The 15,704-nt window shown below is 40.1% G+C and overlaps 1 pseudogene; it reads right to left on the bottom strand.

Moving 5' to 3' along the window:
• Positions 1-5,993: 5,993 nt before the first annotated feature.
• On the bottom strand, positions 5,994-8,842 carry LOC105307915 (annotated as a pseudogene).
• Positions 8,843-15,704: the final 6,862 nt, after the last annotated feature.

Here is a 15,704-nt window from a genome sequence, read left to right on the forward strand (position 1 = left end):
GGGCCCATACACAGACTTACTCACTGATGAACTCACTCTGAGCTCCAGTGCTGGAGAAGCAGCTCAAAACGCTCCAGAGACATATGGGAAGGAACCGAATTGCCTGGCTTCAGGACAAGGGCTGAAGGAGTAGCATTCTCCCAGATAGAAGTGCTAGCAAAAGGCATCGTTCCCTTGTTAAGCCCTTCCTACCGCCGGCATTCAGACCCAGGCAGCTGCCATATCTGAGTCTCCTGGCTAATACCACTCATACTGCCCTGGTGATTCCCTGAGACCTCATCCCACCCAACTCGGGGGCCCACCAGTGCCAGTTCCAGTGGCTTTTCCATATAAACAGCCTGTTTTAGCTCATGCTTCAGACTTTCCTAAAATCTCCCAAAGCTTCACAAAATCCAAATAAGCAGCATCTTGCTTTGGCATGTCTCATACCTCTTGCTGAGCCGCCCCAAGCCTGGCACTAGTGGCAGGCAGCCTTGATTCTCAGCTTAGCCTCTCCCAGGCACCTTCAAACCTAGCACAAGTAACAGCCATCTGCAGATCACTTTGTAGCTTATACCAAGTAAACCCAGACAGGGCACAAGCAGGGGCTGATCTTGGCCTGCAACAGAGCTCACTTCCCCCTCCAAAAGGCCCAGAACCAACACATCCAGAAGCCAGCTTCAGACCACATCAGAGAACCACCCAAACACCTCTACAAACAACACACCCAAAGGGGAGACTGGACAGGCACCAGAGCCCTGCTAAAGCAAATTCTGCTCCGTAGAGTCGGCTTCTGCACAACAACTCCTTCACTGTAGTTACAGGCAGTCCTCATGACCAATCAGCCTGAGGCTCAATCCCTCCCATTAAGATGCCAACAGCAACTAAAGCTCAACTATGATAGGAAGGCAATCCACACAAGGGATATACCTAGAGCACCCAGCTCAGGTGACCAGGGAGACTGCAACACTGGGCCCCACAGGACACTTATATAAGTTTGCTCTAAAAAACTGGGACACATAGCAGCTCTACCGAATACATAGAAACAAACACAAGTAGGCAGCCAAAATAGAGAGACAAAAACCATGTCCCAAATTGAAAAAAAAAAAAAAATAGAACAAAGCTCCAGAAAAAGAACTAAAGAAAATGGAGATAAGCAATCCACCAGATGCAGAGTTCAAAACACTGGTTATAAGGATGATCAACGATCTTAGTGAGAATTTCAACAAAAAGATAGAAAATATAAAAATGGGCTAGAAAACATAAAGGTGAACCAGTCAGAAATGAAGAACACAATAACTGAAATGAAGAATACATTAGAGAGAATCAACAGCAGTTTAGATGAAGCTGAGGATCAAATCAGTGATTTGGAAAATACGATAGCAGAAAACACCCTGTGAGAACAACAAAAAGAAAAAAAGAATAAAAAAAAATGAAGATAGTTTAAAGGACCTCTTGATCAACATCAAGTGTATCAATCAGTCATATCAGGGGTACCAAAAGGAGAAGAAAGAATGCAAGAAATTGAAAACTTATTTGAAGAAATGATGGAAAACTTCCCTAAGCTGGCTAAGGTAATAGACATACAAGCCCAAAAAGCACAGAGAGTCTGCAAGAGACTCATCTCAGATCAAAAGACACACAGACTAAAAGTAAAGGGATGGAAAACGATATTTCATGAATATAGAAACAAACAAACAAAAACAAATGAAATTTTGCCATCTGTAACAACACTGATGGACCTAGAGGGTATTGTGCCAAGTGGAGTAAGACAGAGAGAGACAAATGTCATATGATTTTACTTATATGGGGAATCTAGAGAATAGGATAAACGAACAAACAAACAAAAAAAAACAGAAATAAGCTCATAGATACAGAGAGCATTTTGATGGTTGCTGGTTAGAAGCAAGGATGAGTGAAAAGAGGAGGGAAATAAGAAGTTCAAATTGGTAGTTAAAAATAGTCATGAAGATGTACAACATGGAAAACACAGTAGTATTGTAATAACTATGTATGGTGTCAGATGAGTACTGATTTTATTAGGGTGATCATCCTGATCACCTAGTTTTGGGTATAAAGCACAGTGATTAGATATTTATAATATTGTGTGTCAATTGAAATTAAAATATTAAAAAATATATTTTTAAAAAGTTATGATATTGCCTTTTTTTTCTGTCTCTGTGTGCACACACAATGGGGTTTTGTTAAGATGATATGTTGCTATTTTCTCATCTGCAGAATATGGAAATAAAACAAAGCCGTGTCCATTCTCTTCTCAGTAAATTGAAAGGTTAAATGGTGTGCTTCCCACCTACTAAAAGGAATGTATTTCGACTCTTCGCCTTTACTTTCCTCCTCTTGACTGCTAGATTTTGGTGGTGGTTTGAAAGTAAAGTGATGTATTGTTTTAGCCACTGTGATATTGTAAAAAGAAAAAGAGGAAATTGAAGGTTAATGTTTACTTCATAGATAAACAAGATAGGTACAAACAACTCAGCTCAGGTTTTTCCTGTCTCCTGCAGATAACTCAATCAAATATTTTCACTATAAAAAAAGGCCATTCACAATCTTACACAGGCTTTTTGTTTGTTTTAAAGTACTTGTCTCAAGACAACATTGAAGCATAATATTTAATAATATTCATTGCAGTGGAATTTTATCTTTATGATAATGTTATTTATGATGGCAACCAATTTCATTCCCCAATTCTCTCTGTCTCTAATTACTCAGAAAACCATCCTAACATTGTGATCTTTAAGTGTAGGTCCTATGTGACTAGGATGTTAACAAAATTTAATGCAGAACCTTTGGGATTAAAATAAACTATAAGCTACTGAGCTCACACTCAAAACCAAAATAGTAATAATTCTTTGTATGATGCTCCACATTTATCATTTTATCATCATCACCCTCTGTGTTAAGAATAAGTCAGAATTGGAATTTTCCCCAAATTACAGATGAGATTTCAAGAAGGCCAACAATGTCCTGTGGTCACACAGCTAGAGATAATAAAGCCAAAACTAATGCCTGGCTCTTTGGATTCTTATGATGTCTTCTACTTGCTCTAAATAGCTTAGGAAAACTGAAATGGTGCCATGAACCATGACTTTCTTCTTTGGACTCTAATTTCTGGATCTTCAAGTCAATAACATGTCACAGTTTGGACCATATCAAAAAAAGTAAGGATTAGTGGAGGCAATTCATAATGACAGAAAGAGTGAAAATCATACCCCTAGAAAGCCAACTCAAGATAGTGACTATCAGGAAGAAAGTCAGAATCATATACTAACCAGAAGGAAGCAGAAGTCTTCAAATAAGCCTGCCAAAGCAGCTGATTTCTGGTCTGGCCAAGCACTTACTCTGAAACCTTCATAGATTCAGCAATAAATCATTGTTTCCCTTAAATTCTTTTTCTGCAATAGAGTTATTTACTTTATGATTAATAGTTTCCTAAAAACATTCATATAAATGTATTTCTTTATCATCTCTCTCTCTCCCTCCCCTTTCCTCTTTCCCCTTTCCATCTCCTACATCCTTCTACTCTCTCTTTTTACCATAAGCTTTTAATCCTCAGTTTTGCTTAGAGTATTAGTATTCTATTGTTACATTTAAAGTTACCACAAAATTAGCATCTTAAAACAACACAGATTTATTATCTCACAGTTTCTGTAGGACAGAAGTCTAGGCATGGCATGACTTGATTCTCTGCTCAGGATCTCACTGGACTGAAATCAAGGAGCTAGCTGGGGCTGCAGTTTTTACCTGGATTTTCTTCCAGTGTTACTGGTTGTTGACAGGACTCGTTTCTTGAGGCCATAAAACAGAGATGCCCATTTTCTTGCTAGCTGTCAGTCAGGGATTGCTCTCAGTTCCTAGAGACTACTCAAGTTCCTTGCCATGGCCCCTCATACCTTTCTTCCAGAGTTGCCAGTGTTAAAGGGTTAATGTAATTAGATCAGGTCCATCAATAGTGCCATATAGCATAAATCAATCACCAGATTAAAATCCATCATAGTCACAGTCCCAGGGATTATGCAGGGCATGCATACAAGGGGCATGGAAAATCTTGGAATTCTGCCCACAACACTTAGCAATAACATACTCATTTGTGTGGCACGTAATATGCACAAAATTTTTCCTTTTCTTTTCAAGAGATGACTCTGCCCTTAAAACATTGTTCATTTGTCCTTTGAGAAGGCACTGCTTCTTGGATCTCTCCTAACTCCTTTGTAAACCTCCATGTTTGTTCCTCGTCATCACTAAATCTCTAAGTGCTAGAGCTCCCGAGGCTCTAACCTCTTTTCTTTACGTATGTGCGTTCCCTGGAGATTTTATTCCACCATAGGATTTGAAGTACCATCTATATACAATGGCTCCCTAATTTATCTTTGCAGCTCAGATCTCTCCTCTGGATTCCTAATTCGCATATCCAACTACTTTCTCAATATCACCACTTGCTGTCTAATAGAAATATCAAACTTAAGATTTCTAAAAATAACTTGATCTAAGCTTTCCCCAAACTGTTCCTCTTGAAGTCCTCCTCATCTAAAGACAACTCCCTCATTGTACCAATATCTATGGCCAAAAATTTTAGTGTCTTCATTAACTCCTCTTTCTCTCACAAACCCCAAATCCAATACATTAGCAAAGGTTTTTAGATCTATCTTCAAAGTATATGCAGAATCTAGCAATTGCTTACCTCCACTGCTAACAAGCTACATTGCCTGGGGTTTTGCAGTAAATACTAACTACCCTATTTATTTTTGTCTTTATTCCCCCTTCCTCATTTCAATCTATTCTCTGCAGTGGCTAGAGTGATCCTTTTAAAACATTAAATATATTATGCCATTACTCTGCTGAAAATGTGCCAACAGCTTCTCATCTCACCCAGAGAAAATGCTAAAGTCTTCATTTCATGATCTGACCTGCTTTTCTCTCTCATCTCCTGTCACTCAGCTCATCCTTTACTCCACTTCACAATAATTCCCACCCCAATGCCTTTCCTTCACACCAAGCATGTCATGAACATAATAAATATTCAATGGGTATTTGATAAATGAATGAAAAGTATCCAATCGCTTACCCATCAGAGGACATAGATTGTCTTTACATGGCATTTTTTTTTTTAATGGAAAATACTAAGGTGGAAAGAATAAAATAAGTTAACCTTGTGATCTGCTTTAGAGAATGAGTAAATTCGACACTTATAACATCAGGTGAGGACAAAGGAAGACCTTCACAGAAGAAAGATATTCTAATGACCCATATATTTCCTTTCTTCTCAAGGGCTGTGGAGTAAGTTTGCATCAAGTGTACTCAGCCCGATGGAAACCAGAAGGTGTTTTGCCTCCCTAACCTTCTCTCCAAAAGCCAAACTAGATTCTCATCTCTACATCTTGGTTCTTATGGTGCTCTCTGGCCTACCTTCACCCCAACTTCTCAAATTCCTATCCATCCTTCAGGATCTATCTGAAACACAATCTTCATCATTAAATATTTCTTGATTCTCCCATGTCACATTTGCCTAAGGCCTCTCACAGCACCCTATCTTGGATGGCAATCTCTGTGTATTTTTTTTCCCCTAGGACAATGACATTTATTTAACATATTCAGTATTTCATAATGTACTAACACTTAGATTCTCTTTATTCACTGGTTCTCTAGGCTGCCCAGGAAATGTGACAACTAATAAATAATTGCATCAGCTCCTCTCAATACAGAGCAACATTTTGGAAACCTTGAACTTTGGTGTTGAACACCAAAAGGGTTCAACAATTGCTTTCCCCATTGCATTTTATGAAACAGGTTGCAGGGAGTAGGAAAAGGGCCATATTATTAAAATGACTAGTTGTACAAAAATGGATTTTAAAAAGTCACTGTTCAAAATTGCTTTTTGTAAAATTCATACACATTTATAAGTATCAAATCACCATCCAGCTCGTTTACTTGGATGTTCTTTGCCATGCTGTGGCTGGAGTTTCTTTTAGGGCTAAATTCTGTGAAGGGGCTAATGATCAGTTTGAAAATTCTGGAAGTTTAGGGCCTGAGTTATCCAAATTAATTCCTTGTTCTCCAAGCAATGGCTGCTGATTGGCCTTCTCCAGACCAGCTGGGTGAGTATCTGGGGTGTTTAGATCTTGCTGACTATTCTTCTTCTGAGGAGGAGGTTTCTTCTTCTTCAGTCTATTTGAGTTAGTATTATGTTGCTTATTGTTTACCCCAAAGTGGCCTGCAGAGATGTCACTCTGCAATAAGTTGACCAACAATAGGCTTGTTAGCTTTACATTCTTATTGATCGGGAAGCCTGGATTTTGACCACAGGATATCTGACTTCCATTGGATGCTCCACTGAAAGATGCATTGAAAGGCAGACCATGACCTGAGGAGTGGTTTCCCAAGACACTGTTTCCCTACACGTACTGCAAGTGGTGGTGGTGGGCTGGTGGAGGGTGAACCATGTTGGTTTGTTGCATGCTAACATCAGGCATCATTTGAGACAAAACAACATTATTATTTGCTATAGGAGCAGGATCACTATGCTGCTGAACCATGTGTGGGCTGGGCCTTGGTGGTCTCAAGGCCTACCCCTGGATCCCCATAACCTGAGAAGGACTGTTGTTCACGGGCTCTTGCTATGGTGGCATCTGTCCTGACATTTGTCCCTTAAATTGCACCATGTTTCCTTGCATGTTTAGAGTTCGTTTCCTTATTATCTGTGCTGGTCATGGCATGTCATGGATTCTGAGTGTTAAACTGTTGCTTATTCCGCTGCATCTGATTGATCATGATTTGTTCTATCATTGGGTTCTGCTAGAGCAAAACTTGCCCTCAAGGCCCAGTCATCTGGTTATGTGGTACCATCATTTGTGGTCCCTGCTGGAAAAGCATCTGCTGAGGTGGGTCATCCTTTGAGTCCAGGGCCCAAGATTTTGCCTTTTATGGTTCACTATCATCTGGCCCTGTGGAATAAGTGGGGCCCTTGAAAGGATCATAGGGTTCTAAGGGTTCAAGCTTCCTTGTTGCTGGACCATCTGGCTCTGGGAGGTACATGCTCATCAGCTGAGACAGTGGGCTCTGCTGGGGCTGGCCTTGCATGTTGCCTAGGTTCACCTGAGGAACCCCAGAACTACCAGCCTATTGGTTATTCATATTGCCATGAATTCTCATGAGGCTGATCTGTATCATATTTCGTGGCCTATGGGACACTTGCATCTGGTTTTGAGGAGGACCAGCTCCTTGATCACCTGCATACCGGACATTGTAATTTGCAGCTGAGGGGCTCCTGAATTTCCAGGGGTGGTGGTTGTGGTTGAAGGCACCTGACCTTAAGTAAAGTTTGGATTGGACTGTCCTGCTGACAAACCAGGTGGAGGGTGTTTAGGCATTCCTCCTAGGCCTGGATGTAAGTTCTGTGGCCCCTGGTTTGGTGATTGCTGCTGCACCAACATGAAGCTAGATGGCCTATTTCCCTATTGACCTGGATTGCTGACAGGCTGCTGAAATTCCTGAATAAGTGGGTTATTTTGAAGTGGGCTTGGTCCCATCTACTGCTAAGTTTGGTTAACCACTGGGGAGGATGCAGGGGATTCTTGCTGGAAGGAGAAGGGTGAGGAGGCAGGAGACTTGTTGGTGAGGGGAGTCTGCTGAAGGTGGGTTGGAACCCTGGAGGGCCCTCCCTGCAAGCTCTTCATCCAAAGAGCCGTGACATGGCCTGGATTAATCATCTGAGGAAAGTTTGTATGAGCTTGTGAAATACGCTGGCTGCAAAAGAGATGTGGAGGGGGAGGTTAGGAAGATGTCTATACTGTGGATAAGGATGTCTTTGCCTGGAGTCGCTGTTGCATTGGGCCAAGCAAAGAAGGTCTAGTTTTCAGTCATTGTACCCAGAGAGCCCTGGACAGGAGGAGTATGAAGGGCTCCAGAAGGCAGCTGGTTCCAGTGTGGAGGAACAGGCACCTGAACTGGGGCAGTAAACTGGGGTTGAATTCCCTATGGCTGTTGCTGCTGATGTTGCTATGGGGGTCTTGCCTGCAACTGTTATTGTTGTTGCTGCTGCTGCTGCTGCTGCTGCTGCTGCTGCTGCTGCTGCTGCCGCTGCTGTTATTGTTGATGTTGCTGCAGCTGGGGGGAATTAGCTGGATTTGTTTGTCTGTTCACAGGGACAGGCTGCATTGAGTGATGTGGGGGAGCTAAAGATCCTGAGGGATGACTTTGCTGCAATATATTGAGCTTAGACAGGAGTAAATCCATTGCATCTGACTGAGAAACAGGGCAAGGAGTCCTGGGTTGCAACTCTGAATTAAGGCCTGGTTTCATCATGGAAAATGGCATGTTCCACCTCTCATTTTTATTAATCCTGGACTACCTGCCATGGGAAATCTTGTCTCCATCCTAACTGAATTTCTAGTTCCCATGCGTCCATTCATTCTACATCTTGGCTTCGGTTCTAAGCCAAAGCCAGGTTTATAGTACCTTCTCCTTCAATCTGGAGGGAGAGAATCCCCATATCCCAAAGCTGCTGGCTATTGCTCTGAGCTTGAATCTGCAGCCACTCCACTGCTTCCTAGGGCATGTTGAATGGCCCATGCTGTTCCAGGGCTTCACCTTCTGTCCTTTAGCTTGCTAGATTCTATATGGGACAAATTGGGCACATTCTTCAATATTGTGTTAATTTCCATTTGAAGTCTTTATAATCTGTATTTCCTTTGAAGACCACAAAGATTGTGAATTCCTCCAAAATACTCTCACTTTTTGTGTCAAAACCTTCTAGTCCACAGTCAAAACCCATCTCTGAGTCTTCCACTGTTGATGAACATGAGGAAGTATAGATATCTTCTAAGTTTGGAAAGTCATCCAAAACCATGGCGAATATTATTCCAGAAGCATATGCTTAATCGACAATAAAAACGCCAAAATGTCTTTCTTAATTTTTATCATTTATCCGGGTCATCTTCTACATCCAAACAAGTGAACATTTTGAGGGCCTATATTTCAAGATAGTAGCCAAACAAAAATTCTGAGCACCGCGCCAGTCCTCTTGGGCTGGCCTCCTTTAGTGCACCAGTTTGTCTGGCCAACAGTGGGCAGCCCAGCAGCCAAGCCCCCTGCAGGACCTTAGGGAGCCAGCAGAGAGGGGGTGGTCCAGACTGGGCTGGGGAGGGAGAGTAAGAGGGAAAGAGTGCAAGAGGGAGTGGTGTGGGGCCTCTGTGTACTTTCTTACCCTTCCTTCCCACCGCACTTCCTAAGTTTAGAGAGTACACTATTGTATTATCTATCCTCCATAGCACTTACCAGCATGTCTTACCAGAAAAGATACTCATTATATATTTGCGGGATGAAATTGGATTGATTCAGTTTATTGCATTTAATTAGGAAATTGAATATTTAGCTAGCAGATACTTTATTGCACTTTCAGGGCTTAGGAACTGAGCAACAGTTCCCTGAGCCTCTGGCAGTTGGCTCAGATAACCTGAGATTACAGTCACCTGTCTGGATTGCTAGGCAGGACTAAGGATTTTAGGATTTTGTTGAATGCAAGAGACAGTAGAGAATGGTCTGGGGAAAAAGTCCTCTTCATAAGCACAATAAACTCTCTACCTAGTTTCCATTTCATGCTCACTAACTATATTTCAAAAAAGGTACTTTTAAAAGCTTTATGAAAAGCAACTTTTTTTCTATTCAAGTGGAATAACACAATTCACCCTGCGCTGACCATGGCCCCTGCAAACGCTTCCAGGTAAGCATAGCAAAGGGCTTCTTTCCGTTACAGTCTTTGATTTATTCTTTCTACATCTCGTAATTTCCCTCCACACCAGAGAGCCAAGTACTGTGTGGGGCTAATTAAACACTATAATTATCCATGAGCTATGGCTCAGAAGCAGAGAGAAAAATGTAATATGTATCTGATTGTAACATCAGGTAAATACTCAAGATGTGTGACTAGAAAAATGCAAAATATTCTATTTACTTAATATTCTTGATGAATAGTGAATTAGTGTAATCACATTAGCTATTCTATTCATTTATTAGGTGAGAGTGATTAGAAGTGAATAGCTGCAGAAAAAAAATCCTCTCAAGTTGCAAAAATTAGACTTCTATAGTTTTATTATGTTTATTTTCAAATGAAGGTAATTGTCTGTAGCTTTCCCTGAGACTAGTCTATGTTCTTCCCCTATCTTTTCCCCTTGAAAGACTGAGCGCTGGTACCAAGTATAGAGAGTGTGGGTAAGACAATGCAGATCTGGCACACAAATGATCATACAGATTGTATAAACATGTAAAAATATTAATTACATGTACTGAACATCCAAAGACATAACCATGATATATTTTTTAATTGAAGTACAACTTACATACAATAAAATACATAAATCTTAAGTGTATAGCTCAATGAAGTTTTACCTATATATATGCTCATGTAATCACCACACAGTTCAAAATACACATTCTCTAGAAGGGATCCCTTCTGCCCCTTCCCAGTCAATATCCAACCCCTTCTCAGTGAAAACCACTCTTCTAACTTTTATCACCATACACTGGGTTAGCCACTTTCTAACTTCATACAAATAGAATCATACAGTCCCATATTAATTTTTAAAGAACAATATAATTTTAATACAGAAAAGCAAAACAAAGGGGAGTCCATAATCTCACCACCACCAAAAAACAAAAACAAAAACAATTAATAAAATAAATACATATATATTATTAGATATTTCGGACATGACAGAAAAGTACTCATGAAATCCTTCACTTGTTCAGAAGTTGTTCATTACTAAGCAAAATGCTGGGTCTTCTGCATTGGGTCCTTCAGATCTTTTCTCCATCCCTCTGCACCCTGCTCTGGACCCTGGAGGCTGACCATTGTGGGTTCCATCCATGTCTCCTAGTGTCTACTTGGAAACTGTCAAGGGAGGCATTAGCTGTAGAAGGGAAGGGCAGCAATGAGTTAGGGGTTTTTTATTACCTCTGGATCTCTCCCTATTTGGATGCTCTGAGACAGCTGTACCTCAGACAGCATTTCTGCTAAAGCTAGCTACTCTTTTCAGAAGCTGGAACTCTTACCCTTGAATGTTTGGGCCTAGATGGTCACAATTTTCAGCTTAGGCTTTCCCCTGGTTACTTCAACACCTCTGGTTGGTTTTCCTTAATCCTTCCTACACCTATGCAAATAGCCTCTTCATTATCAGTTGCTCTATTTAAATGTGCTGTTTTCTGCCCCGATTACCATCCATGTTAAGTTTTAAATAGACTTTTAGGAAATACTTTTGCATCTATTGTGTACATAGGCTATAAACTGCTCCATGAATTATAAACTGACTATTTTTAGAGGGTTTCTAATAAAGAAAATCACCTCTTTCTAATCAAAGTACACTTACATCATCTACACCTCTAATTCATCCTGATCTTTAAGCACAATAACAAGTGATCCAAAGTTTGAAAAGTACTATTTTGAAGCTTTTATCATTTGAACTTACTTTAGCTCTATGGCCAAATCTCTCTGGTTGCAATTTCAGACCTGTATATATGGGTGCTTTGGAAAAGTCATTTACTCAATGCTAGTAAATACAACAATGAACAAGAGACAAAGCTCCTGATACCATAGAACTTGTTTTTAGTAGGAATAGATAATGAGTAAATAAAATACTATATAATATGTCAGGTATTCATGAGTGCTATAAAAAGTAAGCAAGTTAAGGAGCGTATAAAGAGATGGGAGAGAGTACTTTCTTTTATATAAGGTGATCAGGTTCAGATCTCTGAGAAGGTCTCTTCTCTGAAGAGAGGGACTATTCCATGTAGACATCAGGGCAGGGCTTAGAGGTGGGATTCATGTGGATAGGCAAGAGAAAAATGTCCAGGTAGAGGGAGCAGCATCTACAGAGGTCCTAAGGTAGGTGCATATTTCATTGTGTTTAAAGAATGGCAAGGAGATTGTAACTGAAGCTGGATGATCATACCTATGGTAGATAAAGAAAGGGGTAGAAATTAAGCTTCCATTACAGATAGATTATATAGGGCCTTGGGCCCTTAATCATGCTTTCATTTTGAGTGAGATGGAAAGCTATCAAAAGATTTTGAGCAAAGGAGAGATGTGAAATGACTGTTTTAAGATTATCACTTGATATTATTTTAAGAATAAACTATAACTGAGTAAAGGAGAAGAAAGGAGACAGTTAGGAGGCTGTTAAAATAATCTACATGATAGAGAATGGTGATTTGGACTAGACTCAGTGTGTTAGTAGAAGTGGTAAAAGTGGTTAAGTTCTGGATATGTTTTTAAAGTAGAATCTATAGCATTTGCCATTGGAGTCGATTCAGGGTATGATAACAAATGTTGTGTCAGAGATGATTACAAAGTTTTAAAGATGAGTACATTGTAGAATGTAATTGTCATTTATTGAAACTGGAAAAATTTCAGAGCAACAGATTTCACGAAAAAATCAGGAGTTTGTTTTTGGATGTGATGAATTTTAGATGTTTATTAGACATCCAAGCAGAGCGATTAAGTAGGCAATGGCTATATGGGTCTGGATTTCAGGAGAGGACAAGGTGGATATAGAAATTGGGAGTTTTCAGTATATAGATGATAAAACCATGGAATTAGATGAACACTCCTTTCCTCCCTCAAGTGTCTATAAACTGAGAAAAGAGTCCTGTGTCACTCAAAATTTTAAAAGTCAGGAGAATAAGAAAGAATAAAAATAAACAAACAAACAAACAAACCTGAGGAGGGATTGCCAGTGAGAACTCAGAGAGAGTGGTACACCAGGGGCTTGAGAAGAAAGTATTTCAAAGTGAAGATGTGGCTAACCTTGCTGATAAACCAACATCTTCAAGATGTCAGGCAAACAAACAAACAAACAAACAAATAAATAAATAAATAAAAATCAGAACTAACATAAAGAATCTCATGATGAAGTGCTGAAGAAGTAAGAGTAAGTTACATGCCTGGACCTTTGCAGTGAGGGTTTTATGGAAGTTGTGGTTTGTTTGATAGCTTTTAAAGGCAGATAAGGGCATCAGTACTTGACAATATTATGAGAAAGTCCTGAGAAGAGCTGGATTCCTAGGTGAGGCTGATTCGTCAGTCCCACGTGGACAAGAGGGAACAAAGATATCCACTTGAGCTGAAAGTAAAATTATAGAAATTGTGAAAAGCATTATAGGGCATCTCTTGGTTTTCAGTCGCTTCAGTGAACATTTATTATGCTCCTACAAGTACATAGCACAGTGCTTTGGGCTTAGAAGATAAAGAAGAGCAATCATCCTTCCTGAAGTTACTTACACAGTGAAAAATTCAAATTCATCATAAGATATCTAATCACCTTTATCAGTCAGAGTTCACCAGAGAGATAGAATCAATAATACATAGATATAATCGAGATGACATAGATATAGATACATATATAAATATTTTTATATAAAGGGATGTATTTGAAGAAATTATAGGAGCCGGCAATTCTGAAATTTGTAAGGCAGGGCAGCAAGCTGAAAACTCAGAAGTCAATGTTGCAGTCTTAGAGCAAACTTTTTCATTTCTGAGAAAACCTCAATATTTTGCTCTTAAAACTGTCAACTGATTGGATACGGCCCACATTATCCAGGGTAATCTACTTAAGGTTAATCAACTATAGTTGTTAACCGTATTCATACAATACTATCACATCAACACCTGGTTTAGTGTTCAATTAAATGACCGGGTATTGGTTTGCTCTCAAAGACTTTTCAAGATCTAGAATGGGTGTTGGGAAAATTTAATCCCTAGGAACAACCATGTGACTGATATTTTGGTTAGTCAGTTTTGATGATTCAGAGTACCTAGAGAATAGCATTCTGTCTCATGGTGAAAAATTGGAGTCTTTTCTTTCTTCCAATCAGAAGTATAAGAACTCTTGATCAGATATGTTGAAGCTTTAAAAGCTGAGGGAAAAGTCAAAATACATAAAGTTTGTTTCTTTTAACCTCTCAAAAATGTTCTGTCCTTGTTTACAGGTGGCTAATCAACTCTAGAAATGACTTCTAGAATGAGGCAAAAGTTTCCTTTGGGTGCGTTAGATATTTAAAGAAAAAGATTTTGTGTATCTAATGAAATTACCATTTTGATTCAACCCATAAGCAAGATGCATTGACTTTCTAGCTACAAAATATGTGTCATATCAGGCCATGTATCTTTCTCTGTCTCTGATGTTGCCTCCTTAGTTCAGCTCTCATAATAAATAAATAAATAAATAAAAACTGGCTACTATAGTCTAATAAGGTTGATACATAAAACTAACCACCACAGTATTCTATTAGTTCCCAGATTTATTCCAAAGCTGCCAAAGCAGGTACTTTAATTTAAAGACATTTTCCTTTGAGAATTGCTATTTCCCCATTGGATTTTAAGCTATAGCCCGGTGAGAGGCCAGAGCAGGGACAGTCACAAATCCATTGTACTGTTAAAGATGGTTTTAAAGGTTCTGATTCGTTGTAATTAATTTTTATTGTGCGGAAGCAGAAGGCCAGAGGAGTGAAAGGGGGTAGTTTCTCAAGTCAAAATAACAACTAAGGAAATCCAAATAGTTTCCAACTTTCCAAGAACAGGTAACTGTCTCCAGGTCTCACCTCTCCAAATGAAACATAGACCCCAGCCTCTATCGCCCCCACAGCAGCCCTACTCTTGACTCCTTCCCACTAGTCTTCCAGGAAGCGAACTCGTTTTCAAATAATCCCCACCTCCATAGCCCCCTTTCTCCCAGACAAGAGACACTGTCATGACCCTTATCAATCAGATGGAGAGCACATTTAAGGTGCTGAAATAGAATCCTTCAAAGATGGGGATTCGCCCCCGGTGGAATTGTGGAGAGGAGCCCTGTTGCTTGTGCTCGTTGCAGACAATGAAGCCTCTTCACGCAAGTTCTTTGTTCAGCTGCACCCTCGGAGGCCTGGTGACCTGAGCGGTGCAGGCACGTGTGCCGGATATTGTCTCATTTCACAGATGCTGCTATGGCGGAATGACGTGGGAGTTGCTGGGCGCAGCGGGTGGGAAGCTGGGAATCACTCTGAGCATCTGTATCGAGGTATGAGAGAGCAAAGATGAAGACAAGTCCGGTGCTGTGGACTTTTCAGAGGGTGAGGGAGGAAAGAGGTCTTGACTTGCTGGGCAGGAAACCCTGTTTTGGAGTCTCAGGAGTCTTGAGTAATGACCAGTGTAGGTTTCTCATGGAAGACTCATTTATCTGGGTGCCATTGGGTGAGTCTGGTTTCCTGAGCTTGAAAATGTAGATTTATTGGGTGCCAGAAACTGGACTGGACATCATTTAATAGGTGCATATACCATGCAAGTGAGGGTGGGGGGATAAGAGTCAAGAGGGCAGAATAGATACGGAAGGGACACAGTGTGAAGAAAAACAGCAAAATCTGATTAGCACCATAAAATTCCAGCTGCAGCAGGTGGGAAATATAAGACTCTGGAGAAACTGGAGGTTTATGAACAGACCTCAGATCAGATAAACCTGTGGGAAGGAAAAGGTGGAGGAGGATAAACAATTAGACGTTCTGAACTTAAGGAAGGAGCTTGCTGAAGAGAAAGAGACAGAGAGAGAGACAAACAGAGAGAGGCCCACCACAGACTTCTGAAGTCTGCAGGAAAAAAAAAAAGGCTGTTAGAAAAGGTGGATCGATAAAAAGCCATTTGCTGGTTACTCTCTCTCTCTATATATATATATATGTATATATGTATA

The sequence above is a fragment of the Pteropus vampyrus genome, unplaced genomic scaffold, assembly GCF_000151845.1.
Source record: "Pteropus vampyrus isolate Shadow unplaced genomic scaffold, Pvam_2.0 Scaffold528, whole genome shotgun sequence".
NCBI classification, from domain to species: Eukaryota; Metazoa; Chordata; class Mammalia; order Chiroptera; family Pteropodidae; genus Pteropus; species Pteropus vampyrus.